The following is a 12,867-nucleotide window of genomic DNA, read 5'->3' as shown; positions in this document are numbered from 1 at the left end:
TTTGTGTTCATTTTATATTCAGTGTTTCACATGATGGTAAATGGCCTGCATTTGTATAGCGCTTTTCTAGTCCCTAAGGACCCCAAAGCGCTTCACACTACATTCAGTCATCCACCCATTCACACACTGGTGAAGGCAAGCTACATTGTAGCCACAGCTGCCCTGGGGCGCACTGACAGAGGCGAGTAATTGAATAATGATAATTGATAAATGTAATTGAATAATACTTTTAAGCTGGTCAGATTTCATAACTCATTCATTTGAGCAATAGTCATATGCAAATTAGTTATATTATATCTCCAACAACGATGAGGCGGGCTACATGGATGAAGTGAAGAATCTGGCATTGTGGTGCCAGGACAACCACCTCCAGCTGAACGTCGGCAAGACCAAGGAGCTGATGGTGGACTTCAGAAGGGGTCAGCAGGGACTACAAGCCCATTATCATTAATGGAGCTCCAGTGGAGAGAGTGCAGTCCTTCAAGTATCTCAGTGTCCACATCTCCTCAGACCTGACATGGTCTGCCCACATTCAGGTCCAGACCAAGAAGGCTAGGCAGCACCTGTACCACCTACAACAACTGAGGAAGTTCAGGGTCTCTCCAGTGATCCTCAGGACTTTCTATACAGGCGCTGTGGAGAGCATCCTCACACAGAACATCACATCCTGGCATAGCTGGACTGGCCATCGGGCATACCGGGCATTTGCCCGGTGGGCCACTGGCGATTTTTTGTTTTTATGGGCCGATGGATTTTTTTTTTTTTTTTAGGAAGGGTATATATAATGAAAGGTGTTGGATTGGCCAATTGGTCATGATCGACTCTGGGCTGGACCAATTACAGCCGAGGAGGCCGGATGCACCCTCCCCCTTGTTTAGCAATCACGTGATTTTCGCGCATTGCATGCCGGGAACTCGTGGCAAAACAATCCAAACACCGCATCAAATGCAAGCATTTGCAGCACCGCAAAACGTTCATTCTCCGGTTCCAATACCTTCTTGTTTTTTTCTTTGCCGCACAAAAAAGGAATGTACAAAACAAAAGGAGAACAATGCCGGTCCGTACAAAGACAGACTCGACAAAAAGACAAAGAAAAGATACGAGGAAAAAATAAAAGGAGTGAAAGGGTCAGACCCTTAGGAGCACACAGAGTGGACAAAAGACGTTAGCGTGCTGCCCAACTTTCACCACGCTCAGATTTATAATTATACGGTTCTTGGAGTGAGTGCATACACTCATGAAGTTTAGTAACTTCAGGTCACTGCAACAAGCCCAGGTACAGTTTACCGACGGATGGGACAGGACCTTGAAATGCACCGTGTAGAACAAAAGACCATCGTACGAACAAAGGTAAGTTTACCAGTCTCACAAATCATCGTCATAAATACACATTCGTTAATCAAAGGAGCTTGTAAAGAAAGGCGTCTGGACTTCTTTAAGTTGCTTGAAGACGTTTCACCTCTCATCCGAGAAGCTTCTTCAGTTCTAAGGTCAAATGGCGGAGAGTCCCAGATATAAACCTAGTGGGAGTAACCCCCCACAGAGGGACAAAAGGACCCCCTGATGATCCTCTAATCGCCTGAGCCACGGTGTGAAACTGGGTGTGGGTCCCAATCAGCCAGAGTTTCGGGTGTGTTCATTGTGAAACCTGGCCCCACCTTATCATGCGAATTCCTGAGATCAGATGGCCCAGGATGTGAGTGGGCGTTAAGGCGTCTGGGAAGGGATCTCAAAACTGGATTATAGATGGCAGAGAGTTGGTGTCGTAAACCACCGCCTCTGTTCAAAGATGGTCGCTCACAGTGGACATAGATGGCTTCTTTCACTCCTCTTTCAAACCATCTGTCCTCTCTGTCCAAAATGTGAACATTGGCATCCTCGAAAGAGTGTCCTTTATCCTTAAGAAAGATGCAGATGGACAGCTGAGTCTTGTCCTGTGGAGGTGGCTCTTCTGTGTTGTGCCATGCGCTTGTGAAGTGGCTGTTTGGTCTCTCCAATGTAGAGGTCTGAGCATTCCTCGCTGCACTGTACAGCATACACCACATTGTTAAGTCTGTGTTTTGGCGTTTTGTCTTTCAGGTGAACCAGTTTTTGTCTGAGCGTGTTGCTGGGTCATGCTTAGAGAAAACTCTCCTGAGTTTTTCTGATACACCGGCTACATAGGGGATGACAATGTTGTTGCGTCTGTCTTTCTTATCCTCCCTCGCTGGTGTCTGGACTTCTTTTCTGTGCCTCTTTGCTGACTTTAAGAACGCCCATTTAGGATAGCCGCACGTTTTGAGTGCTTCTTTACATGTGTGTGTTCCTTCTTTTTTCCTTCAGGCTTAGAGGGAACATGTTCTGCCCGGTGGTGTAGGGTCCTAATTACTCCAAGCTTGTGTTCCAGAGGGTGATGGGAGTCAAAGAGGAGGTACTGGTCCGTGTGTGTGGGCTTCCGGTAAACTTCGATGTTGAGGTTGCCGTTCTCTTCAATGTGCACAGCGCAGTCCAGGAAAGGCAAACAGTTGTCCTTTGTGTCTTCCCTGGTGAACTTGACTAGTAAAGCGCTATATAAATACAGGCCATTTACCATTTAATTAATTAGTAGTGGAAATAATTTCTGGTTCGCATTACAGAAATGTAGCAGTGACAATAATACTGTATGCTGTAATCGTACTGGGCAATTAGTGATACAAAACAACTGTTTTATCCTGTGAATAAAAGTATATGTTTTTGTCAATGTACCATAATAACAGAAGCGAAACGCAATATTGTGTCAGGACAATTCACTATTTATGCACAATAAATAAAGGAGCATAGCGCGACAATTTCTGTTCAGCGCCAGACTTGCTTGTAACCTATATCACCAATTATGTTAAGAAAAATTACGTATTAACTACTACAAAACTCTGACCTTTGTGGGAATGCTTGGAGCAGACTAACATGTGAGCTGGAGTGTTCTGAGACGTTATATTTGGTATATCCAGACCATCCGTCGCCTCTTTGTTACTTCGGAAACATGGCTCGAACAATTTCTCTTCAACGACGTAATCCGATAACAACCGATCTCTTTACCCGTCGGCTTCCCGTGGCTGTCATGCGACCGGCTATTGCAGTTAATAATACAACAGCTTCTTGCCATCTTTTGGGTTTCTTTTAAGCGCTGTGTAACTGAGTTCAATTGAAAGCCTGCGTGCGCTAGTACCTCTTGCCACAAGTTCCCAGAATCCTTTGCGGTTTTACCCCTGAATGACATCACATTTTCAATCTTTATCCTGGTGGGCCGGTCTCTAGTCAAAATGCCCGGGCTGATTTTTTGTCCCAGTCCAGCCTTGCATCCTGGTATGGAAACAGCTGTGTCAAGGATAAAAAAGCTCTTCAGAGAGTGATCCGTATGGCAGAATGCTGCTGCAGGACTGCTCTCCCTTCCCTACAGGTCATTTACTTCAGGAGATGCTGGACTAGAGCAGCTCAGATTTTGAAGGACCCATCACATCCCAGTAACGAACTGTTCCAGCTTCTGAAATCAGGCAGAAGGTTCCGCATCATCCGAACAAAAACAGAGAGGCTCAAGAGGAGTTTTTATCCTAAGGCCATTCGTGGGCTGAATCCCCAGGATATGGTGTCAGTGTGTATCGAGGGTAATTTAAGGAGAAGGCATTGCATTCCAGAACTGCAACATTAATATCAGTTAGGCAAGCATAAATTTAGATTTGTTTATAGATTGGTTTACTTAAATTTTTCTTTTGTTTGCAGATTTTTTTTTTGGTACATAATGACATAAAGATGTGGCTTAACATTTTAACTTCAGGAGGAGACAACACAGTGAATAGGTGGGGGTCTAGGAAGGACAAACAAACAGGTTTGTGCGTCTGTGTCATCAGGGTTATATAGTAGACCTTATTTTATGAGATGGTCATGCAAAGTTTGGAGCTTCAGAAAATCAACAGTTTGTTGTATGTATGTAAAATCCCTCGTATGTAATATGTGAGGTTTTCAAACAGAGAGGCAATACTTTGAAAACCTTGAAAGTCATAAAACTGTATGAAACTGTTCATTGTGTTCTTCTGGCTACAGTATTAGTACATATATATACTTTTGGTTGACATGAAAGTCTGGAGTGCCCATTCTGGGCACTCCAGGATGATTGTGAAAATAAAGAAAACCCATTTCGAAGACATTTTTTCCTGTGTCCTCTATGCCTTCGCTGCCTGGTCCCTCATACCCTGGGTTGAGGATCGGGTCCTGACTGTCGTTTGAGTCCCCAGCCTTCCAGTCATTCAGTACCATCAGGCCAACCCTTCTGGATGATACGCTGAAAGCGTTGCAGGTGGATGTGTCTCTCATGTCCCAGATTGTTGATTACCTGTCAGGAAGACCACAATATGTGCATCTTCAACATTGTGTGTCTTACAAGGTGATCAGCAACACAGGGGAACCACAAGGGACCGTCCTCTCCCCCTTCCTCTTCACCCTCAGCACCACAGACTTTAGCTACTGCACAGAGAGCTGCCATCTTCAGAAATTTTCTGATGACTCTGCAGTGGGTGGATACATTAGTGAGGGTGTTGAGATGGAGTATTGGGCTGTGGTCAACTCCTTTGTCACATGGTGTGAGCAGTATCAGTGTGACAAATAACAAAGACTTGATTGTGGACTGTAGGAGGACCAGGAAACGTGTGACCCCTGTTTCAATTCAAGGGGTTGATGCGGACATTTTGGAGGACTATAAATACCTCGGGGTACACACAGATAATGAACTGAACTGGGTTAAAAACACCACCACAAAAAATATCAGTCTGTTACTGTTATTATTGTCTTGGAGCAACTGTAACCATATAATTTCCTTAGAAATTCATTGTGACACATGACCCACAGACGGACACTTCTGCGTTTGTCAGTTCAGTAGTGCTTTATTTACAACTGTGATTTTTTTTGGAAGGTCACTTCTCTGGTGGGGAAGGAGCCTGAGTTAGTGCATGAGGCTGAGAGGTACTAGATATAGTCAGGCTCACCTCAATGCATAGCTTGGGCTCTGGAACCATTCTCCTGGAGAGGGGTTGGACTCTATCTTAGTCTGGAGTTGCTCTTGGTGATAGGCGGTGGGCTGGGTTGGGTATCCTAGTATCCCCTTGGCTTGCTGCCTGTACTTTAGGGTTTCTCCCAGTGGACAAGAGGGTTTGTTCCCTGTGCCTTCGGGTTGGGGAACGGGTCCTGACTGTGCTCCACCAGGGGGACTCTGTTGTCCTACTGGGAGACTTTAACACTAATGTGGGCAACAAGAGTGAGACCTGGAAGAATGGCCTTCCGGATCTGAACCCGAGCAGTGTTTTGTTCTGTCCAAACCACAATTTGTCCACACCATGTTCGAACATAAGAGTGTCCATAAGTGCATGTGGCACCAGGACACCCTAGGCTGCAGGTCGATGATTGATTTTGTAATTGTATCACCAGACCTGCGGCCATATGTTCTGGACACTCAGGTAAAGAGAGGGGCTGAGGGGTCAACTGTTCACCACCTGGTGGTGAGATACATTGGGTGGTGGTGAGTTGGGTCGGGTGGTGGGGGTGGATGCTGGACAGACCTGGTGCACCTAAACGTATAGTATATACCTGGGAATGCCTGGCAGAGGCCCCAGTCCACGAGATCTTCAACTCACACTTCCAGCAGAGCTTCAACAGCATTCTGAGGGAGAGTGGGGACATTGAGTGCACCATGTTCCACACCTTGTTTGCTGAAGCTGCTGACTTCGAATGAAAACACTGTTGGGCAGTGGGAGGAAAACTTCAAGGACCTCCTTAATCCCACTGGAACGTCTTCCGTGGAGTTAGCATAGTCTGGGGACGAGGGGGACGGCTCATCTATCTCTAGGGGTGAGGTGGCTGAGGCAGTTAAACAACTCCTTCGTGGCAGAGCACCAGGGGTGGATTAGGTCTGCCCTGGGTTCCTGAAGGCTCTGGATGTTGTAGGGCTGTCTTGGTTGACACGCCTCTACAATACTGTGTGGAGATCAGGGGTGGTACCTCTGGATTGGCAGACCGGGGTGGTGGTTCCTATCTTTAAGCAGGGGGACCGAGGGTGTGTTCCAGCTATAGGGGGATTACACTCCTCAGCCTCCCTGTGAAAGTCTATGCCAGTGTACTGGAAAGGAGAATCCATCCGTTAGTCCAACCTTGGATAGAGGAGAAACAATGCGGTTTTTGTTCTGGTCGTGGAACACTGGACCAGCTCTTTATCCTCTCGAGGATACTTGAGGGTGCATGGGAGTTTGCCCAACCAGTCTACATGTGTTTTGTGGACTTGGAGAAGACATTCGACTGTGTCCCTCGGAGTGTCCTATGGGTGGTGCTTCAAGAGTATGGGGTGTCTTGCTCATTGCTAGAGGCTATTCGATCCTTAAACAACCATTGTAAGAGCTTGGTCCACATAGCCGGCAATAAGTCGGACTCATTCCCGGTGGGTGATGGACTCTACCAGGGCTGCAATTTGTCACCAATTATGTTCATAATTGTATGGACAGAATATCTAGGCATAGCCAAGTTGCGGAAGGCTTTCATTTGGGTCTCAGAATGGGAATGAGAATCAGCACTTCCAAATCTGAGGCCATTGTCCTCAGCCAGAAAAGGGTGGAGTGCCAACTCCGGCTCAGGGACAAGTTCCTGCCCCAAGTGGAGGAGTTCAAGTATCTCCGGGTCTTGTTCACGAGTGATGCGATAAGGGAGCGGGAGATTGACAGATCAGAATCAGAATCGTGTTTATTGGCCAAGTATATGCACAGACACATACAGGGAATTTGGTTCCGGCAGATGGTGGCTCTCAAGCACAGCAATGTAAATCACACACACACACACACACACACACACACACACACACACACACACACACGTGTCTATATACACACATTACACATACGTACACATACATATGAAATGAGGTGGAATGAATACTACAGAATGTACATAAGGTGCAGTTGCAGTCTGGCAGTGGGAGCAGTGTGACAGGTCAACTGTTAAGAAGGGAGATGGCCAGGGGAAAGAAACTGTTCCTATGTCGGGTAGGCTTCTGTACCGTCTGCCAGAGGGCAGCAGATCAAAAAGTCTGTGTCCAGGGTGTGAGGGGTCTGTGATGATTTTCCCTGCCTGTTTCCTGGTTCTTGAGAGGTACAGATCCTGGATGGAGGGCAGGGGGGCGCCGATGATCCTTTCTGCTGCCCGTACAGTCCGCTGCAGTCTGCTCCTGTCCTGTTTAGTGGCTGCTCCATACCAGACTGTGATGGAGGAGCACAGGACAGACTCAATGACCGCAGTGTAGAACTGGATCAGCAGCTCCTGTGGAAGACTGTACTTCCCCAGTTGTCTCAGGAAGTACATCCTCTGCTGGGTCTTTTTGAGGATGGAGTTGATGTTGGTCTCCCACTTCAAGTCCTGGGAGATGGTGGTACCCAGAAACTTGAAGATCTTCACAGTCGACACAGGGCTGTCTGATATGGTGAGGGGGAGCAGAGTTGAGGGATGTCTCCTGAAGTCCACTGTCATCTCTACAGTCTTCAGAGTGTTCAGCTCCAGATTGTGGTGACTGCACCAGAGTACCAGCCGCTCAACTTCCTGCCGATATGCAGACTCATCACCATCCTGAATGAGGCCAATGACAGTGGTGTCATCTGCAAACTTAAGGAGTTTAACAGCCGAGTTCTTGGAGGTGCAGTCGTTAGTGTAGAGGGAGAACAGTAGTGGTGAGAGAACACATCCTTGAGGGGCACCAATACTGAGGGACCGAGTTTCAGAGGTGATCTCCCCCAGCCTCACTTGTTGCTTTCTGTCTGTCAGGAAGCTGGTGATCCACTGACAGGTAGCTGGTGACACGCTGAGCTGGGAGAGTTTCGAGGAGAGAAGTTCAGGCACAATGGTGTTAAAAGCCGAACTAAAGTCCACAAACAGGACCCTGGCACAAGTTCCTGGGTGGTCAAGGTGTTGCAGGATGTAATGCAGCCCCATGTTCACTGCATCATCCACTGACCTGTTTGCCCGGTAGGCAAACTGCAGAGGGTCCAGCTGGTGGCCTGTAATGTCTTTCAGATGGGCTAACACCAGTCGATCGAAGGATTTCATGACCACAGACGTCAAGGCAACAGGTCTGTAGTCATTCAGTCCTGTGATGGTGGGTTTCTTGGGAACAGGGATGATGGTGGAGCGTTTGAAGCAGGAGGGAACTTCACACAGCTCCAGGGATCTGTTGAAGATGCGAGTAAAGGTGGGAGCCAGATGGATTGGTGCTGCAGCTGTAGTGATGCGGACGCTGTATTGGTCCGTTGTGGTGAAGAGAGAGTTGAGTGTAAAAGTGAAGCGTGCAATTTACCGGTCGATCTATGTCCCTACCCTCACCTATGGTCACGAGCTTTGGGTAGTGACTGGAACGAGATTGTGGATACATACTGTAGAAATGAGCTTTCTCTGAAGGATGGCTGGCCTCTCCCTCAGAGTAGAGCCGTTACTCCTCCTAGTGTAGGAGATGTATAAGTTGGAGGAGGTGGCCAGGGATAGGGAGGTGAATAAACTACACCAGCTTAATGTCAGTGATGCAGAGGAACAGAAACAAGCACCAGTACTCTGGATGTTGAATCTGTATCTTATAATTCACTGGACTTCAAACTTCAAAAAGTGTGTTTTGGGCAAACTTTCAGGACTCATCTTGGCTTGCTGCTCAGAATAGGTTAGAACATATGAAGGAAATACTTTTTACCTACATTTTATACCAGGATCATCTTGTAGCTGTGATTCCGTCTGGGTAAAAACAATTTTTGTATATATTGAAATTTTAAACATGGATGAATTTGGAGTCTTTAGTGCTTGTTTCCAGTCTTCTCTGACAGTGTTTTGTTCTTTTCCTGTCATCCTGGCTTCTATCATTATCTTATTTATTTCAGCTGCTCTACTTCTACTATCAGTCCATTAGATGGAGCCATGAAACTGCAGCATACATGATGCATTCATGGACACACACTGAGTCACTGTCACTGGAAACGTCAGTCCATTAATATTCAGTCAATTCAAAAGGATCAGCAGTGTTAAACCTTCACACCAAGTATTCTGGCTTCTGGTTTTCTTCTATACTGAATGTTTTCCCATCAAATATCAGTTAGAGGTTCCAGCAGCTGAATTCAGAGTCATCATTATGAAAATATTCAGTTTAGTATCATCAACAACAAATAAATCCATTAAACCCTGCCAGCACACAGCCTGTGTGAAGCACAAAATACAACCTGCAATCTGAATAATTAGGATTAATTTCCTGTCAATCAATTATCGAGTGACTCATCTGAAGGCTGCTGCTATACAGTCAGTCATCTATATTTCCTTCATATGTTCAGTAGGATGGAAAGCAGCCAGACAGTCACAGAAACACTGACAGAATCTTGGAACCATGTTAGCGAAACACTGTATATTAGGAAGAATGTAATAAACTGACAAGACACATTACAACTAACAACACAACTAACAAACATTGATGTCATCTTATTGCGTATAAATTTAATAGTGAGATGATGTTTTTCAAACAGTTTTCTTTCTAAAGAAATCAATAAAACATTAGCTATTCTTCAAACTGTTTGATTCCAGCCAATAAATAATCTACAGTTATCTGGATTTGTCTTCTAACACAGCAGTCCCCAACCTTTTTTGCGCCACGGACTGATTTATGCCCGACATTATTTTCACGGACCGGCCTTTAAGGTGTTGCGGATAAATACAACAAAATAAAACTAGTACCGGTACTGAATAAACGATTTATTCATAACACACGTGGAAAGACCCAGGAAAACCGAGTAAACGATAAAAACGATAACAAAATAACGCTGAAAACCGACAAAAACCCTGAAAACCACACATTTCACACCTGAGCCTCAACTCTCGCGGCACGGTACCAAACGACTCACGGACCGGTACCGGTCCGAGGCCCGGGGGTTGGGGACCGCTGTTCTAACACAACAGTGATATACATTTTGTCCTGAAATAAGATCTGAACATGAAACAAAAAAACTTTCTCAAAGGAGAGGAGTGAGAACATCACAAAGTCTGTGAGGGCCACCCAACATGGCGATCATCAGTGAGTCCATTTCTCCCCCTGCTGATGAAGACTCTGAAGGTGTCCTCACCAACCAACTGTTCAATTACTTTTATGGAAAGTTCTGAAAATGGGGACCATGAATAAAAATGGCTAAAATTCCAAAATAGCTAATGTAATACTTTTGTTAAACCCCTTAATTTAAAGCTGTCTTCATTTTCATTGCATCATTTTAGTTTTATTTAAAATCGACTATGGAGGTGAACAGAGGCAAAGTTTAAAAACTGTTTCTCATTGTCCAAAAACGTATCTTTAATCATCTGTTTTGTAGAATAAAGAGCACCCTCACCTGGTAGACTGAGATCAGTCAGAGAAGTTGTCACGCTTTTGTGATTGATATTTTTGCACAAGTCCTTTATCAGATCTGTTCTCTTGTTGCTTTTTAATTAGTGATGGATGATGACGACTTAAGTGCAAGATTGTGCATAACTGATAAACAGTATCTGAAAGTCCTGACCTTAAAAACTACTGAAACAGGAAAAAAAAAAAAGACCTGAAACAGGACCCGAGAAATGATCTGAACCTTCAGCTGATCATCCACTGCTCACCGAAGCCTCTTCAGAAATGATCTCAGTGGAAGGACGCCTGTCAGGAAGCCGTTCTTAACGTAGGGGAACAGGAGGAAAGGCTGAGGTATGAAGATCAGAGGGACAGGTATGATGGAGAGATGGCTCCACATCATGGTCAGCGTGTATGAGGAGGTCAGGAGGAGGTCCAACACTGAGAGTCTGGCTTTTTTTTTTTATGTGTATGTGATTTTAAATTCATTTGATGATTTTATTATAGGACCATTTGGTGATTATTTTGGTTCTACAGCTTTGGAAAAGTGTGAAAATGAACTGAGTGTAAACTTGTTTTATTGGGTGGTTTATGTTGTATGAATAAAAGACAGGTTTGGTTCGTTGTCACTCCACACCACAAGCAAAGTTTTCCCAATGATTTAAAGGTGCTTTTTGTCATTATCCCCAAAAGCTTTCACCACCAGGGGGCAGCGTTTTACCAGCAGGTGTGTTTTTAGCTGTATCCCCATTTTCTCACAGACTTGACCTTTTACTTTGGTCGTCATTTTAAATAAAATTGTTCTTAACGACTTACTAGGTTAATTAAAGGTTTCCCTCAGGGACTGCACCATCATGTGGTAAGAGCTGGTATTACGTTAACACCCGGCCCAGCTAGCGTTCAGCTTGAGTTTACATCTCTTCAACACAACATATAAAGTCATACTGGCCATTTATTCGCCTAAAAACGAAGCAACTTTAAACGCAGGGATATCCAAAAAGCACCTGCAATCCTCGGCTGAACGTCTGGCAGTGTTGTTGCTTCCCTCCACTCAGATCTGCACAAGTTTTCCAGAAATTTCTTATCCTCAGAAATAAACATCTATATGGTAGGACAACATCTGCCTCAGCCAGTCAGTGTTCATGACAACACCCCTGTTATAAAAAGCTGCTGAGGATCGTCTTTGTGGCTTCTTAGCTCGTTCATTTGTACCATTTACTTGTCATGTGATAAACATCTGAGTAGGGATGGTACCGGTATCCGGTGCCATGATGGCACCAGTTCTGTCATAAACGGTAGTAACCAGACCGAAAAGCAGCGCACATTTCGGTGCTTTATTTCGGTGCTTTTTTTTCCTGAGCTGTGATACACTTTGAATTCTAGCCAATCATTTTACGTTTCCGAGGATAGTAGGCGGGTCCAGGTACGTACGTTCTTTTAGAGCAGAGCTACAGATTAAAAATGCCCAAAGCGAAGCGGTCAAAAGTCTGGCTGTACTTCACAGCAAAAGATGCAAACTCAGCAGCCTGCAACAAGTGCTTTAAGGTGATACTGTGATACTGTCAAAGGAGGTAACACCTCAAATCCGATGAAACACCTGGCGACGCATAGCGTTTTTTTTTTAAAAGCCGAAAAATGCGCCGTATTTGATAGCTTGCTGCGAGACCTCACACCGAGCGCATCTACTGCGGGTGTGGTGCCTGTTATCGGACCCTGAGTTAGCAACATCCCCCAAAAACACGAAGAGGAGAGTCCTGGCCCCTAGCCCTGCCAGTGTAGCAGAAATGATGACGGATGATGATGGCAGCAGCAGCCGTTCTTCTCTGCATGAGTAGCTTAATGTTGTCCGTGTGTAATTTACGTTGAGTAGGCTAACCACATTATTACATTAATGCATGTAAGGTGAACTAGCAAACACCGTCGTAGTTACGTGGCTGTCTTCTTGTTTGATGGCAGATTCTCCCTTCACCCTGGCTAAAAAGGCTAAAATGACCAAAGAAAAAGTGGGAAACAGTTAAACATGAGAGGTTTTTGGACAAAGTTTGTGTTTTTTCCATTATTTAAGCACTGCTTCCAGCCAAGAGTGATACCATATATGCCCTATAGCTGCAGAAAAGGCTAACATTGTTATCTTTTTACAAAATAAACAGCTGAACATGAGAGGTTTTTGGACCAATTTTGTGTTCTCCATTCTTTAAGTACCGGTTTGAGCACCGTTTGAGCACCGGCACCGTTTCAAAAGTACCGGTTTGGCACCGGTATCGGATAAAACCTAAACGATACCCATCCCTACATCTGAGTATAGCTTTTAATTGGAGGTTAATGGAATTTGTTAACTCATCCATGCAGCACACAGACGCCTACATGAAGACTCCATGTTGCTGTGGTGCATCTGGGCATCCTAACGCATGAATGTGTACTCAGGAAAAACACGCATGATGGATTCGTCCATCATTTAAACCAAACACTAAACCTTCAGTTTTCCTCTG

The sequence above is a fragment of the Aulonocara stuartgranti genome (assembly GCF_965226115.1).
Source record: "Aulonocara stuartgranti genome assembly, chromosome: 15".
NCBI lineage: Eukaryota > Metazoa > Chordata > Actinopteri > Cichliformes > Cichlidae > Aulonocara > Aulonocara stuartgranti.
The sequence above is the reverse complement of the archived record's forward strand: the minus strand, read 5'-3'. Positions refer to the sequence as shown.